This window comes from Bos indicus x Bos taurus, chromosome 4 (assembly GCF_003369695.1).
Source record: "Bos indicus x Bos taurus breed Angus x Brahman F1 hybrid chromosome 4, Bos_hybrid_MaternalHap_v2.0, whole genome shotgun sequence".
Classification (NCBI taxonomy): domain Eukaryota; kingdom Metazoa; phylum Chordata; class Mammalia; order Artiodactyla; family Bovidae; genus Bos; species Bos indicus x Bos taurus.
In genome coordinates, this window is record NC_040079.1 from 21,069,634 (window position 1) to 21,084,781 (window position 15,148).

The window sequence follows — 15,148 nt, forward strand, 5'->3', positions numbered from 1 at the left end:
AAATGATTTCACGGTCCAAGCACCCCTTGTTGTTCCCACTCTTTAGTGGACAAGAATTTGGTGACTCATTCTACTTATTCTACGTATTATTGGATGCTCTGTGTCAGACTGTGCTTCACTCTGGGAATAGAAATGCTCCAGTAGAGGGAGCCAGCCTCTGCGATCCCAAATACATTTGCTGAAACAAACAAAAGAACTTGGTGATGAGAAACAAGTGTTGCTGGACAAATACGTTTTTGGTGTTTTATGTACAACTGCTTCAGCAGCAGAAGTGTATCTGACATGATGAATAAGGGTCAAGTCTAGCTACAGAAAAAGCACAGAGCAGAATATCAATGAAAATATTCAACAGTGTACTTTGTAGGGTTAATAACACACAATACAACTGATAACAATAAAGCAAATTAAAATTTAGAAGTGAGACTCTCATTAGTTGAAAACAATCAGCTCAAACCAAAATTAACAATGAACTGATAATACAGCACCTGTTTTAAAATTTCAGGGAATTTTAGCTATTTACTTTTTTTTTTAACCATCTTGATACAAAAAGCTGTACAGTCTGACCTTTAAAAAGTACAGTAATCTCATTTTATATCTTCATGCAATTTGAGGATACCTTTTCTCACTTAGGTTACAAAGTTATTTCATTTTCTTCTCCCTCTTATTAAAAGTTTCACAGAGGAATTAACCTAATGTCTGTGTACAAATGCAATATGACTTGCCATCCCTGTAAACTTTGAGACTACTTTAGAAAACCTATTGACAGGCTGTATTCCTATAACTGTGGTATTTTATTAATAGAAATTCTTTGGGTATTGGTTATAAAAGGTGTTCCTCTCCCAAGATTAATTTATGTTCCACTTTCCAATGCTGAATAAAAGGTTCAGAATAAGTCATGAGCTATATCCGGCCCATGGGCTATAGTTTATTACTATAGAGCCTGGACTCTAAGCCTTAGCTTTTCCTACATAAGAAATCTCCCCAAATATTAGTGACATAAAACAGTAATTTATCTATCTCAGCTGAGTGATTCTTCTGGTATGGGTTAGGTCCACTCATGTATCTTGATCAGCTGCAGGTTTAGCTGGAGGCTGGCTGATCTAGGATAACCTCAGCTCATCTCTGCTTCACTCTCATTATCCAGAAAGCTAGCAAGGAATCGTTCCATGGTGGCTGGACAGGGTTTAAGAGAAAGCAAAACTGTACAGTCTCTTGAGGCCTAGGTCAACACTGGCATGCTTTCTTTTCTGCCACACTTAATCTGGCTAAAGCAAGTCACAAGGCCATCTCAGATTCAAGGGATAGGGCAACAGTACACCTCTTCATGGAAGGAGACGCAAAGTGGTATTTCAAAGGGTGAGGATACACGGATCCCCGTGGAGAATTATGGCTACTTTTTAAATTGAGAAAAATTTACATATTATATATAATATGATGTACTCATAAAACTGTACAGTTTAATGAGTTTTAAAAATATATAATAATGTAACCAATACACCTATCAAAATACAGAACAGTTTTCTTTATCATCTTAGAAAGTTTCCTCTTGCCCTTTCCAAGTCAACCCCTACCACTGGTTTCTGTGACTGTAAACCAGTCTGCCTATTCTACAACTTCATATAATTGGAATCATATATAGTCATCTGTTTCTGGCCTCTTTAACTCAGTATGTTCTTGGAATTCATCTATGTTGTGTTTACCAGGTTTTTTTTCCTTTTTATTGTTGATATGTATGCCATTGTATGGCTATATCATAGTTTGGATATCCATTCACCTACTTCTGAACTGGTTCCAGTTTTCTACTATTATGAATAAATATGAAAATGAAAATTATTGCAACTATTTTTGAGGACATATATTTTAATTTCTCTAAACACCTAGGAGTAGAACCATTGGTCACGGAGTAGATACATATATATTTTTTGTTGTTTTTGTTAAAAAAAACCTACCAAACCTTTTGTATTAGAATTCCAGTTCTACATTCTATTATTTGGAGTTGTCAGCCTCCTTAAATTAAAAAAAAAAAAAAAAAAAACTGTTGCCATCCCAGATGTAAAGTTCTTATTTCACTGTGATTTTAATTTTAATTTCCTATGTTGAACATTTTTCCATATGTTCCTTAGCCATTATATGTCTTGCTTTAAGCAAAGTTTGCTCAAGTGTTTTGCTCATTTTTAAGTTTTTTTCTTTTTAATATTGATTTGTAATAATTCTTCATATATTCTGCATACAAGTCCTTTGTCAGATATACATTGGGAATGTTTTTTTATAGACTGTGGCTTGCCTTTTCATTTTATTAACTGTGTCTTTTGATGAGAATTTTTAATATCAATGAAGTCAAGTTTATTAATAGTTTCATTGTTTCCTTTTTCTTTCTCGAGTCTCCCTACAGTATTGTTGCCTTATTCTATGGTTACGAAGATACTGTCTGGTTTTCTTTTAGGACTTTAACATGTCAACTTTTATGTTTAGGTCTACAATCTATTTTGAATTAATTTTTTGTGTATTAAGTGAGATAGAGGTTAAGGTTTATTGTTTTCTACCTGGATCCCAAGTCATTACAGCACAAATTATTGAAAAGAATTTTCCCTTATTCCCACTGGATGGTTTTGGTGCCTCTGTCAACAATCATTTGCCCTCTTTCTGGATTCTATTCTGTTGCACTGATGTATTTATCTTTTTTTGCCAATTATTTGTGCTCACTTTTCAAATCTACCAAAACATACTTCTATCCATAGCTCACATGACCAGAAACAAACCAAATGTTTAAACAAATTGTTTATTAGGAATTATACTTATGAAAAGTACAGAAACAAAAATATAGCTCAGTGATTTATCACAAAGCAGATACCACTCAGGTCAAGAAATACTATACTGCAGGTATCACAGGTGCCCCACTCATGTCCCCTTCTAATCACTACCTTTAAAGGTAACCATTAGCCTTCCAGTGTAATCACTTCCTATTTTCCTTTATAATTTTCAACTTAAGTATTCACATATATACCTATATATAATATATAGTTTATATTTACACAAATATACACCTGAAACTATAGTTTTGTTTTGCCTACTTTTGAACTTTACATAAATTGAACAACATAGTATATATTCTTCTGTGCTTTTAAACATATATTTTGAAATCAGTCATGGTATGTGACTGTAATTTGTTCATTTTCATTGCTATATAATATGTAACTATAAAAATATTATAATTAATTTATCAGCTTCTACTTGTAATGGCCATTGGTGCTCTGTTGGTTTGGGGGTATTATGAACAACAGTGCCACAAACAGCGAGCATATGTGCCCACATTCCTCTTGGATATACACCTGGGAGTAAGGATTCTAGATCGTAGGGCATGTGTAGTTTCAATTTTAGTAGATAATACAAAGCTGTAATCCAAAGTAGTTATACCAACTTACATACCCACTAGCAGGCTATGAAGGCTGTAGCTGCTGCACATTCTCACCAATGTTTAGTACAAGTTAAAACCTGGTCTCTCATGATTTCTAAGAAATAGTATACTCAGCCTTGTTAATAATCGGAAATGCACATTAAAACCACAATGAGACATCACTTCATAGTAAGGTTCAGGATATGTTTACTGGCTGTTTGGATATCCTTTTTAATAAAGTGCCTGTTCAAATCTCTTGCCTATTTTCCAACTGGGCTGTCTTTTCCTAATTATTTGTAGAAGGGCTTTTGTATATTCTAGATGTGACCTCTTTGACAGGTATATATTGCAGACTGTAAGTATATAATCCCAATCTATAACTTGCCTTGGTTTTTTAAAATAATGTACTAAAGTTCTTGACTTTGCTATAGTCAAAATTTTCAAACCTTTCCCTTACGGTTAGCGTTTTACTCCTTTTTATTAATATGTTTATTAATTAATAGAATAATATTCCATTTTATTCTTTCCCAATTTTAGTATCATGAAGATATTATCCTGTATTATTTTCTGGAAGTTTTGTTGTTTTTAAATGTAGATGTACATTTACATATACAACCAACCTGCACTTGATTTCTGTGTAGAGTAGGAGTGGAGTGGGTTTTTATTTTTTAAATACTAAAATCCAGTTATTCTAGCACTATTCATTGAAAAGGCTACCTTTTAATTATTCTTCTGAAGTTTCACTTTTATTATAAATCAGGTGTCTATTTGATCACTTTCCAAAAAACACTGTACGCTTCGGCTATCACTCTCCAATCTCCTAGCCTTCAAGCCTCTAAGCAACCATTAATCTACTTCCGGTATATACTTGCCTATTCTGGACATTTCAGATAAATGGAATCAAACAATGTTTGTCCTTTTGCATCTGGCTTCTAAATGTTTTCAAGGTAAATCCATGTTGCAGCATGTATCAGCACTTCCTTTCTTTTTATGTACAATTAATAGCCCATGTGGATATACCACACTTTGTTTATCCATTCATCCACTGATGGACATTTGGGTTGTTTCCACCTTGGGCTATTACGAGTCATACTGGCATATTAACACTCATGTACTTTTTTTTGGACATGTTTTCATTTCTCTTAGGTATATTACAGGAGTGGAACTGCTGGGTCAGATGGGAACCCTGATACACTTTGGAGAGAACTACCAAACTTTCCCAAAGTAGCTATAAGATTTGAGGGTTCTGATTTCTCATCAACTTTGTCATCTGGTTTTTTATTTTAGTCAGCCTAGTGACTGTAAATGGTATCTCATTGTAATGTTAATTTGCACTGCCCTAGTGACTAACAGAAGCAAAGATATTAAGAAGAGTTAGCAAGAATATACAGAAGAACTGTACAAAAAATATCCTCACGACCAAGATAATCACGATGGTGTGATCACTCACCTAGAGCCAGACATCCTGGAATGTGAAGTCAAGTGGGCCTTAGAAGCATTACTACGAACAAAGCTAGTGTAGGTGATGGAATTCCAGTTGAGCTATTTCAAATCCTGAAAGATGATGCTGTGAAAGTGCTGCAGTCAACATGCCAGCAAATTTGAAAAACTCAGCAGTGGCCACAGGACTGGAAAAGGTCAGTTTTCATTCTAATCCCAAAGAAAGGCAATGCCACAGAATGCTCAAACTACCGCACAACTGCACTCATCTCACACGCTAGTAAAGTAATGCTCAAAATTCTCCAAGCCAGGCTTCAACAATATGTGAATCGTGAACTTCCAGATGTTCAAGCTGGTTTTAGATAAGGCAGAGAAACCAGAGATCAAATTGCCAACATCTGCTGGATCATGGAAAAAGGAAGAGAGTTCCAGAAAAACATCTATATCTGCTTTATTGACTATGCCAAAGCCTTTGACTGTGTGGATCACAATAAACTGTGGAAAATTCTTCAAGAGATGGGAATACCAGACCACCTGACCTGCCTCTTGAGAAACCTATATGCAGGTCAGGAAGCAACAGTTAGAACTGGACATGGAACAACAGACTGGTTCCAAATAGGAAAAGGAGTATGTCAAGGCTGTATATTGTCACCCTGCTTATTTAACTTATATGCAGAGTACATCATGAGAAACGCTGGGTTGGAAGAAGCACAAGCTGGAATCAAGATTGAGGGGAGAAATATCAATAACCTCAGATACACAGATGACACCACCCTTATGGCAGAAAGTGAAGAGGAACTCAAGAGCCTCTTGATGAAAGTGAAAGAGGAGAGTGAAAAAGTTGGCTTAAAGCTCAATATTCAGAAAATGAATATCATGGCATCTGGTCCCATCACTTCATGGGAAATAGATGGGGAAACAGTGGAAACAGTGTCAGACTTTATTTTGGGGGGCTCCAAAATCACTGCAGATGGTGATTGCAGCCATGAAATTAAAAGATGCCTACTCCTTGGAAGAAAAGTTATGACCAACCTAGATAGCATATTGAAAAGCAGAGACATTACTTTGCCAACAAAGGTCCATCTAGTCAAAGCTATGGTTTTTCCAGTGTTCATGTATGGCTGTAAGAGTTGGACTGTGAAAAAGCTGAGCGCCGAAGAATTGATGCTTTTGAACTGTGGTGTTGGAGATGACTCTTGAGAGTCCCTTGGACTGCAAGAAGATCCAACCAGTCCATTCTAAAGGAGATCAGTCCTGGGTGTTCTTTGGAAGGACTGATGCTAAAGCTGAAACTCCAGTACTTTGGCCACCTTATGCAAAGTGTTGACTCATTGGAAAAGACTCTGATGCTGGGAGGGATTGGGGGCAGGAGAAGGGGACGAGAGAGGATGAGATGGCTGGATGGCATCACCGACTCAATGGTCATGAGTTTGAGTGAACTCTGGGAGTTGGTGATGGACAGGGAGGCCTGGCGTGCTGCAGTTCATGGGGTCTCCAAGAGTCAAACACGACTGAGCAACTGAACTGAACTGAAGTCACTAAAGATGATGAACATCTTTTCATGTGTTCTTCTTTAGAGAAATGTCTGTTCAGATCCCTTGCCACTTTTAAACTGGGTTGTCTTTTACTGTGAGTTATGAGAGTTCTGTATGTTCTTTACAAGTCCTTTATCAGATATAATTGTTTGCAAATATTTTCTTCCATTCTTTAGGTACTTCTTTGTTTTTGATAGTTTCCTTTGTAGAATGAAAGTTTTAAGTTTTGATAAAATCCAGTTTATTCATTTTTCTTGTTTCTGTGGCTTATACTTTTCATCTTCTAACTAAGAATCCATTGCCAAATCCAAGATCATAAAGATTTAGCTCTATGTTTTTTTTTTCTAAAAGCTTTATAGTTTTGGCTCTTACATTTAGTTCCTCATCCATTTTGAATTAATTTTTTTAATACGGTGCAAGGTAAGTATCAAATTTAGTCACATTGCAAATATGTGTATATAAATGGCAAAAGCAGATATCCTTGTCTTGTCTTTGATCTTATAGGGAAAAGCATCTAGTCTCTGTTCTGTTTCACTAATCTCTCTATACATATATCCCTTCACTAATACCACAAGGCTGTGACCACTGTAGCTACATAAAAGGTCTTGAAATCAGGTAAGCTGATTGTTCCCACTTTATACTTCCTTTCAAATTATTCTAACTATTCTAGTTATTTTACCTTTCCATATAAATCTGTCTATATCTTCAAAAAGTCTTGACAGGAATTGCCTGGAAACTGTATATTAATTTGGGAAGAACTGACACCTTTACTAGATTGGGTTTTCCAATCAATGATCATGGTGTATTTCTTGAGATTTATTGACATCTTCTTTGATGCCTTTCATTAGTATTGTGTAGTTTTAAGCATACAAGTATTAAAGGTGTTTTGTTAAATTCAAACCTAAGTATTTAAATTCTCCAAGTGATTGCAATGACATTGTTGTATACTGTGGTAGGGGTTTGGATTACACAGATGTATGCATTTGTTAAAATTCACAGACAGATATACTTAGGTTTGTATATTTCATTGAATGTAGAATTTAGCTCAAAATAAAAAAAGAATTACAAAGACTGAACTTTAGAGGTGAAATGTAAGAATGGCTACAACTTACTCTGAAATAAATGGAATAAGATGTCCCTCTTCTTGCTCCAGGTCCATAATTTATGGGTTTCTATTAACTTTATCAGGCACCTGGGTCTTATTTCAGGACCCAGGAGTATGTCAAGGCTGTATATTGTCACCCTGCTTATTTAACTTATATGCAGAGTACATCATGAGAAACGCTGGGCTGGAAGAAGCACAAGCTGGAATCAAGATTGCTGGGAAAAATATCAATAACTTCAGATACGCAGATGACACCACCCTTATGGCAGAAAGTGAAGAGGAACTAAAAGCCTCTTGATGAAGGTGAAAGAGGAGAGTGAAAAAGTTGGCTTAAAGCTCAATATTCAGAAAACGAATATCATGGCATCTGGTCCCATCACTTCATGGGAAATAGATGGGGAAACAGTGGAAACAGTGTCAGACTTTATTTTTGGGGGCTCCAAAATCACTGCAGATGGTGACTGCAGCCATGAAATTAAAAGACGCTTACTCCTTGGAAGAAAGTTATGACCAATCTAGATAGCATATTGAAAAGCAGAGACATTACTTTGCCAACAAAGGTCCGTCTAGTCAAGGCTATGGTTTTTCCAGTAGTCATGTATGGATGTGAGAGTTGAACTGTGAAAAAGCTGAGCACCGAAGATTGATGCTTTTAAACTGTGGTGTTGGAGAAGACTCTTGAGAGCCCCTTGGACTACAAGGAGATCCAACCAGTCCATTCTGAAGGAGATCAGCCCTGAGATTTCTTTGGAAGGAATGATGTTAAAGCTGAAATTCCAGTACTTTGGCCACCTCATGTGAAGAGTTGACTCACTGGAAAAGACTCTGATGCTGGGAGGGATTGGGGGCAGGAGGAAAAGGGGACGAGAGAGGATGAGATGGCTGGATGGCATCACTGACTCAATGGACGTGAGTTTGAGTGAACTCCGGGAGATGGTGATGGACAGGGAGGCCTGGCGTGCTGCAATTCATGGGGTCTCAAAGAGTCGGACACTACTGAGTGACTGAACTGAACTGAAATATTAATACAACTCAACATTAAACTATTTGTCAAATATACTGTTAATCCAATATAGGCAGGCACCCAAGGTAAGATTTTAAAAAAGTAAAAGGAACTTGGCAAACACAAACCCTGCCTGTTGACCAAACATCACCTCTAGCATAACCAGTATTAGAGGCACTGCCTGCCCAGTGACAACTGTTAACATCCTGACCAGGCCAAGGTAGCATAATCATTTGTTCTCTAAATAAGGACGTGTATGAATGGCCACACGAGGGTTTTACCGTCTCTTAGTTTCAATCAGTGAAACTGACCTTCCTGTGAAGAAAGAGGAATAACAAAACAAGATGAGAAAGTCTTATGGAGCTTTATCAACAACAACAAAAATAACTAAACCACCGAGAGATAACAAAAATTTATATAGGTGGACAATTTTGGTTGTGGTGACCCTGGAGAACAAAAAAGCCTCTAAGGGTTTAAAGTCTAGACTTACCAGTCAAAACATATTATGACTTACTGATGTAAAAAACTGACCATCAGAACAAGTTAGCATAGGGATAACAGTAAAATCCTATTCTGGAGTTCATATCGACCTTGATGTTTACAGCCAGGCTTGATATACCTAGTATAAATAATACTAGGTTTAGAACCTTGATGTTGGATCAGGACACCCCAATGGTGTAACCACCATTAAAGGTCCATTTGTTCAACAACTAAAATCCTACATGATCTGAGTTCAGTTCAGTTGCTCAGTCGTGTCCGACTCTTTGTGACCCCATGGACTGCAGCATGCCAGGCTTCCCTGTCCATCATCAACTCCCGGAGCTTGCTCAAACTCATGTCCACTGAGTCAGTGATGTCATCCAACCATCTCATCCTCTGTCATCTCTGAGTTCAGACTGAAGTAATCCAGGTTGGTTTCTATCTATTATATACTTCTTCCAGTATGAAGAAGAAGGCAATGGCACCCCACTCCAGTACTCTTGCCTGGAAAATCCCATGGACGGAGAAGCCTGGTAGGCTGCAGTCCATGGGGTCGCTAAGAGTCGGGCACGACTGAGCGACTTCACTTTCCAGTATGAAAGAACAAGAGAAATAAGGTCTACTTTAAAAACTATGTTAAAACTAGTTAATGACACAGTCTCAACTTAACAGATACAAAACATCTACCCAAGACCAGGGTTTGTTAAGGTGGCAGAACCCAGAAATTGTATAAAACTTAAAGCCAGAGATTCAAATCTTCTCCCTAACAAAATGTTTATAATTAATATATTAATACTTGTTATCCTCTTCTTTCAGTCATAGCATTCCTAACATTAATTGAATGAAAAATATAGGTTATATGCAACTAAAAAGAGTCAAATATCACAGGACCATGTGGTCTGTTACAACCCACCGCTGAACAGTCATTTTATTCATTAAGGAACCACTATGACCAGCTGCACCCTCCATTTCCATATTCACCATGTGTACCAATCCTAGCCCTAACTCTAACCCTAATCATGTGAATCCCCCTAGCTATTCCCTACCCCCCTCATTAATATAAGTCTAGGAGTATTATATATAGTTATAACAAGCCTAGCTGTAAACTCCACCTTATGAGCTGGATGGGCTTCCAACTCAAAATACTTAATCGGAGCCTGATGAGCAGCAGCACAATTTCATATGAAGTAACACTAGTAATTATTCTTTTATGCTGCTAAGTCACTTTAGTGCGACGCCAGAGACGGCAGCCCACCAGGCTCCCCCGTCCCTGGGATTCTCCAGGCAAGAACATTGGAGTGGGTTGCCATTTCCTTCTCCAATGCATGAAAGTGAAAAGTGAAAGTGAAGTCACTCAGTCGTGTCCGACCCTCAGTGACCCCTTGGACTGCAGCCTTCCAGGCTCCTCCGTCCATGGGATTTTCCAGGCAAGAGTACTGGAGTGGGTTGCCACTGCCTTCTCCGAATTATTCTTTTATACGTTCTCTTAATAAATAGATCTTTCACCCTTAAAACCCTCATCACAACACAAGAACATTTACAAATAATCTTCCCATCATGACCCCTAGCTATATGATTTATTTCTACTCTAGCAGAAACTAACTGAGCTTTTTTTTTTGACTTAACAGAAAACTCTGAACTTTATCAGGTTTCAACGTAGAATATGCAGCAGATAAATTTGTTGTATTTTTCTTAAGCAGACATTATCAGAATAAACATTTTCACAATAATCCTGTTGCTAGGAGCACTCCATAGCCCTATATACCAGATCTATACACAACCAACTTCATTATCAGAACACTATCACTAACAATCTTTTCCTATGAATCTGGAAAAAAAATTTCATACTGCTAACACTTGTTGTTGTTCAGTTGCTAAGTTGTATCCAATTCTTTGCAAACCCATGAACTGCAGCACAACAGGCTTCCCTGTCCTTCAATATCTCCCAGAATTTGCTCTAACTGATGTCCACTGAGTTCGTGATGCCATCTAACGCTAGTCCAAATCATATGACATGTCTCATTACCCATTATAATATCAGGCTTCTACAATACCAAGCATCCCTCCATAAACATAAGAAGTATGTCTGATAAAAGTAACTTTGATAGAGTAAATAGAGGTTTAAATTCTCTTACCTTTAGAATCATAGGAATTGAACCTACCCTTAAGAATTCAAAATTCTTTCTGCTACCACATAATACCATATTCTATAGGAAAGTCAGCTAAATGAGCCATTAGGCCCATCCCTAAAATGTTGGTTTATACCCTTCCTGTACTAATAAATCCCATCACATTATCATCATCCTAACAACCATTACCTCAGGAACCATAACAACCAGATCCCACTTGCGGGGAGCGAGCGCCTCTGGCAAAGGTCATGAGGAAGGAGGCTTGGCATACGCAAAGGCGGGATCAAGCCTCAGGAGTCTCCCTGGAAATTCTCGAGCAATCTACCCCCAAAGCCAGAGTCTGCCTACTTTCTGCTTTGTGCTTTCACCTACACCTCTGACTTTACGGGGGGCTGTCCCCCACGACCTCTCTGAAAAAAGAGTTAGCTTACAGCTCCAGTTAATAATTCCTGGGTGTGACAGTGTTTAACCTACAAACTCCTTTGGAAATCCTCTAGCCTGCCTGAATAGGTTTTTCCGGCCACATGTGATTGTTCAGAGCCTCCCAACTGTGAGAGGCAGGAGATGTTCTAAACTGTCTAAACACAGATTCTTTTGAGTAGTTAAAAGATTGATTAGAAATTGTATTGGTGAAGGGATTTTCACTTGTTGAGCCAATGTTTGCTGCTAAGTTTCCATATCCCTTACCTGCTGTGTCCCTGGCAGTGTATTGATTAATATAGTTGGTGTAAGTAATAGCTTTAATGTTTGTAACCTGGGACCCTTGAGTTAATTCTTTTTCTTGTTATAGCCCACCACACCTTTGCTCTGTAGGAATGCAACTTTATCTAATGCTTTTTGGAGGCTGGCGCCTGACTTGAGAATAATCACCTTTAGAGAAAAAGGCCTCCGGGCCAGAAGATGATGCAAATCACCTAAACTTTTGCATATGATATGTTTGCAGGAAGAAAGCCTGGCTTACTGCATGACTCTACCCCTTCCCCCATTATCCTCTATGCATAACTTAAGGTATAAAAACTACTTTGGAAAATAAAGTGCGGGCCTTGTTCACCGAAACTTGGTCTCACCATGTCGTTCTTTCTCTTACCTTCTGGCTGAATTATTCAGCCTCTTTTCTACACTGAATTTCCTCACTGAGCTATCCTTATTTCAGCCTCTTTTCTCCACTGAATTTTCCTACTGAGCTATCCTCATTCTATTACTCTTTATATCCTTAATTAACGTTTAATTAAGCAATTGTTTCCTGATCTTCGCCGACGCCGTCCCCGCTTCGAATTCCCTGGATCAGCCGGGGCTGGTCCCCGGCACCCACTGACTATTAATCTGAATTGTTTTTGAAATATACTAGCCATTCAGTTAAGTTCAGTTGCTCAGTTGTGTCCAACTCTTTGCGACCCCATGTATTACAGCAAGCCAGCTTCCCTGTCCATCACCAACTCCCGGACCTTATTGAAACTCATGTGCATTGAGTCAGTGATGCCATCCAACCATCTCATCCTCTGTCATCCCCTTCTCCTGCCTTCAGTCTTTCCCAGATAGTTGGTAAGAAGTTGCTGTATAACACAGGGAGCCTAGCCTGGCACTCTGTGAAAAAACCACCAAAAAAAGTGTTGAGAGAGACACGAAAATTTCAAAACCCAGAAGTCATAGAAAAACAGTAGACATACTGATTATATAAAAATTAAAAATTTCTGAATGATAAAGTGACAAACTAAGAAGAAAAGAATGCCAGGTCTATGACATAGTAAGCCAACCCATTCCAGTATTGTTGCCTGAATGTAGGAGCCTGGCGGGCTGCCGTCTATGGGGCTGCAGAGTTGAACACAACTGAAGCGACTTAGCAGAAGCAGCAGCAGCAAGCCAACCTCCTGAATATGTAGGTAGCATTTACAGACCAAGAAGAAAAGGAAAAGTACAACCAACAACAAAATGGGCAAAGTATTTTTATCAAACAGTTCACATAAAAAGTCAGTAAATATTATTCATTTGTATGTCTATTTAAATTCTTAGCCCATCTTTTAGTCTGGTTATTATTCTCTTATTGAGCTACAGAAATTCTTACATATTGTAGAGATTTTGTGATGTGAAAGTCACTCAGTTGTGTCCTAGTCTTTGCATGGAATTCTCCAGGCCTGAATACTGGAGTGGGTAGCCTCTTTCCCAACCTAGGGATCAAACCCAGGTCTCCCACATTGCAGGCAGGTTCTTTACCAGTTGAGCCACAATGGATTAACCCTTATCAAATATGTTTTGCAAATATTTTTCCTCATTCCACAAACTGCCTTTTAATGATTTTGATTATTTCCTTTGTGTGCAGAAGCTTTTTAGTTTGATGTATATTTCCATTTGTCTCTTTTTGCTTTTGTTGCCTGTGTTTTTCCTGTCATACCCATGATATCACTGCCAAGAACAATGTCATGAAGCTTCCCTCTTGTTTTTTTTCTAGCAGTTTTACAGTTTCAGACCTTAAGTTTGTCTTTAGTCTGTTTTAAGTTGACTTTTTATAAGATAAAGTCCCAATTTCATTCCTTTGCATGTTGACGTCCAATTTTCTCAACATTTTTAAACAGACTCTCTCCCCCTCATTGTGGATTCTTGGCACTCTTGTTAAATATCAGTTGGCATATATGCATGGATTTATTTCTGGAGTCTGAATCTGCCTGCCAGTGCCGGAGACCCAAGTTTGATCCCTGGGTAGGGAAGATCCCCTGGAGGAAGGAAATGGCAACCCACTCCAGTATTCTTACCTGGGAAATCCCATGGACAGAAGAGCCTGACAGGCTATAGTCCATGGGGTCACAAAGAGTTGGACATGACTTAGTGACTAAACAACAATTCTGTTCCATAGGCCTATATTTGTGTCCTTATGCCAGTGACATACTGTTTTTGTTACTGTAGTTTTTTGGTAATATATTTTGAAATCAGAATGTGTGATGTCTCCAGCTTTGTTCTTCTTTCTCAAGACTGATATGACTATTTGTGGCCTTTTGTGGTTCCATCTGAATTTTTAGAGTTGTTTATTATTTCTATTAAAAAATACCATTGTAAAATTTTGATAAAGATTGCATTGTCAACATCAAAAATCTTTAGAGAATTGTAAATCAAAGCCACAGTGAGACATCATCTTATACATGTTAGGATGGTATGGAGAAATGGAGTATTTTCTGCCCTATCAATACACAACGATGTCACAGCAAGGAACTAAGGATGTGAGTAATCAAATTGTAGGATGCTGGCCCCAGATAGCTGACATGCATATGAAAGGAATGATTTTAATAAGCCCAGACTTAGAAAAAGATTTCAATATGAAAATGATTTCACTAAGCCCATACATAGAAAAGCACTAAATTCCTTGAGATAATCTGGTTTTCCTTAATTAACAATAATCTTTTGATGTTCAGACTACCTGCCCCTTGCTGCAAACTTCTGTATAACCAGACTCCTCCCCCTGCCCCCTTGGAACAGCTGTCTCAGGGTTACTAGAGATGCCGTCTCCCCAGCTTGAAGTCCTAAAAATTTCCCACCAAATAAAACATAACTCTCACCTTCTAGGTTGTGACTACTTTTTTAAGTTGACAATGGCTATTATCCAAAAACCAAAAGACAGTGTTGACGAGGATGTGGAAAAAATGGAACTGAAAAGTAAGTATAAATATAGACTAGATTTCAAAGACTTCACATTAAAAAATGTAAAATATTTTAAATATATTTGGAATAAATAAAATATATTTTGAAGTCGATTTCACTTTATCTTTTTAAATGTAACTACTAAAAAATTAAAAATTATATACATGGTTTGTGTTATATTTTTGCTGGAACATACTGTTTAATACCAAGAGTGTTTTTACTGAAGTCAAGTTTGGCACAGTAAGTCTGCCAATGTTTGAATCCCCAAAACTTGCTAAGAACATACCAATATGTTCGATTTTTTCATCAATGACCTCACAGTGGTATGGCCACCGTGTTGGGCTCAGCGGACCAGAAGACGAGACACCATATAAATCTCGTGGTTTACGAAGACGTGGCACCCATCTCCCTAGCTGATATTCCAACAGTATCTGT

General features: G+C 37.8%; 1 protein-coding gene across 3 annotated transcripts in view; it reads right to left on the reverse strand.

The window, feature by feature from the left end:
• Positions 1–15,148, reverse strand: part of LOC113891181 (cytosolic carboxypeptidase 3) — an 84,142-nt gene that overhangs the window by 51,822 nt on the left and 17,172 nt on the right. The gene's annotated exons all lie outside the window — the stretch shown is intronic.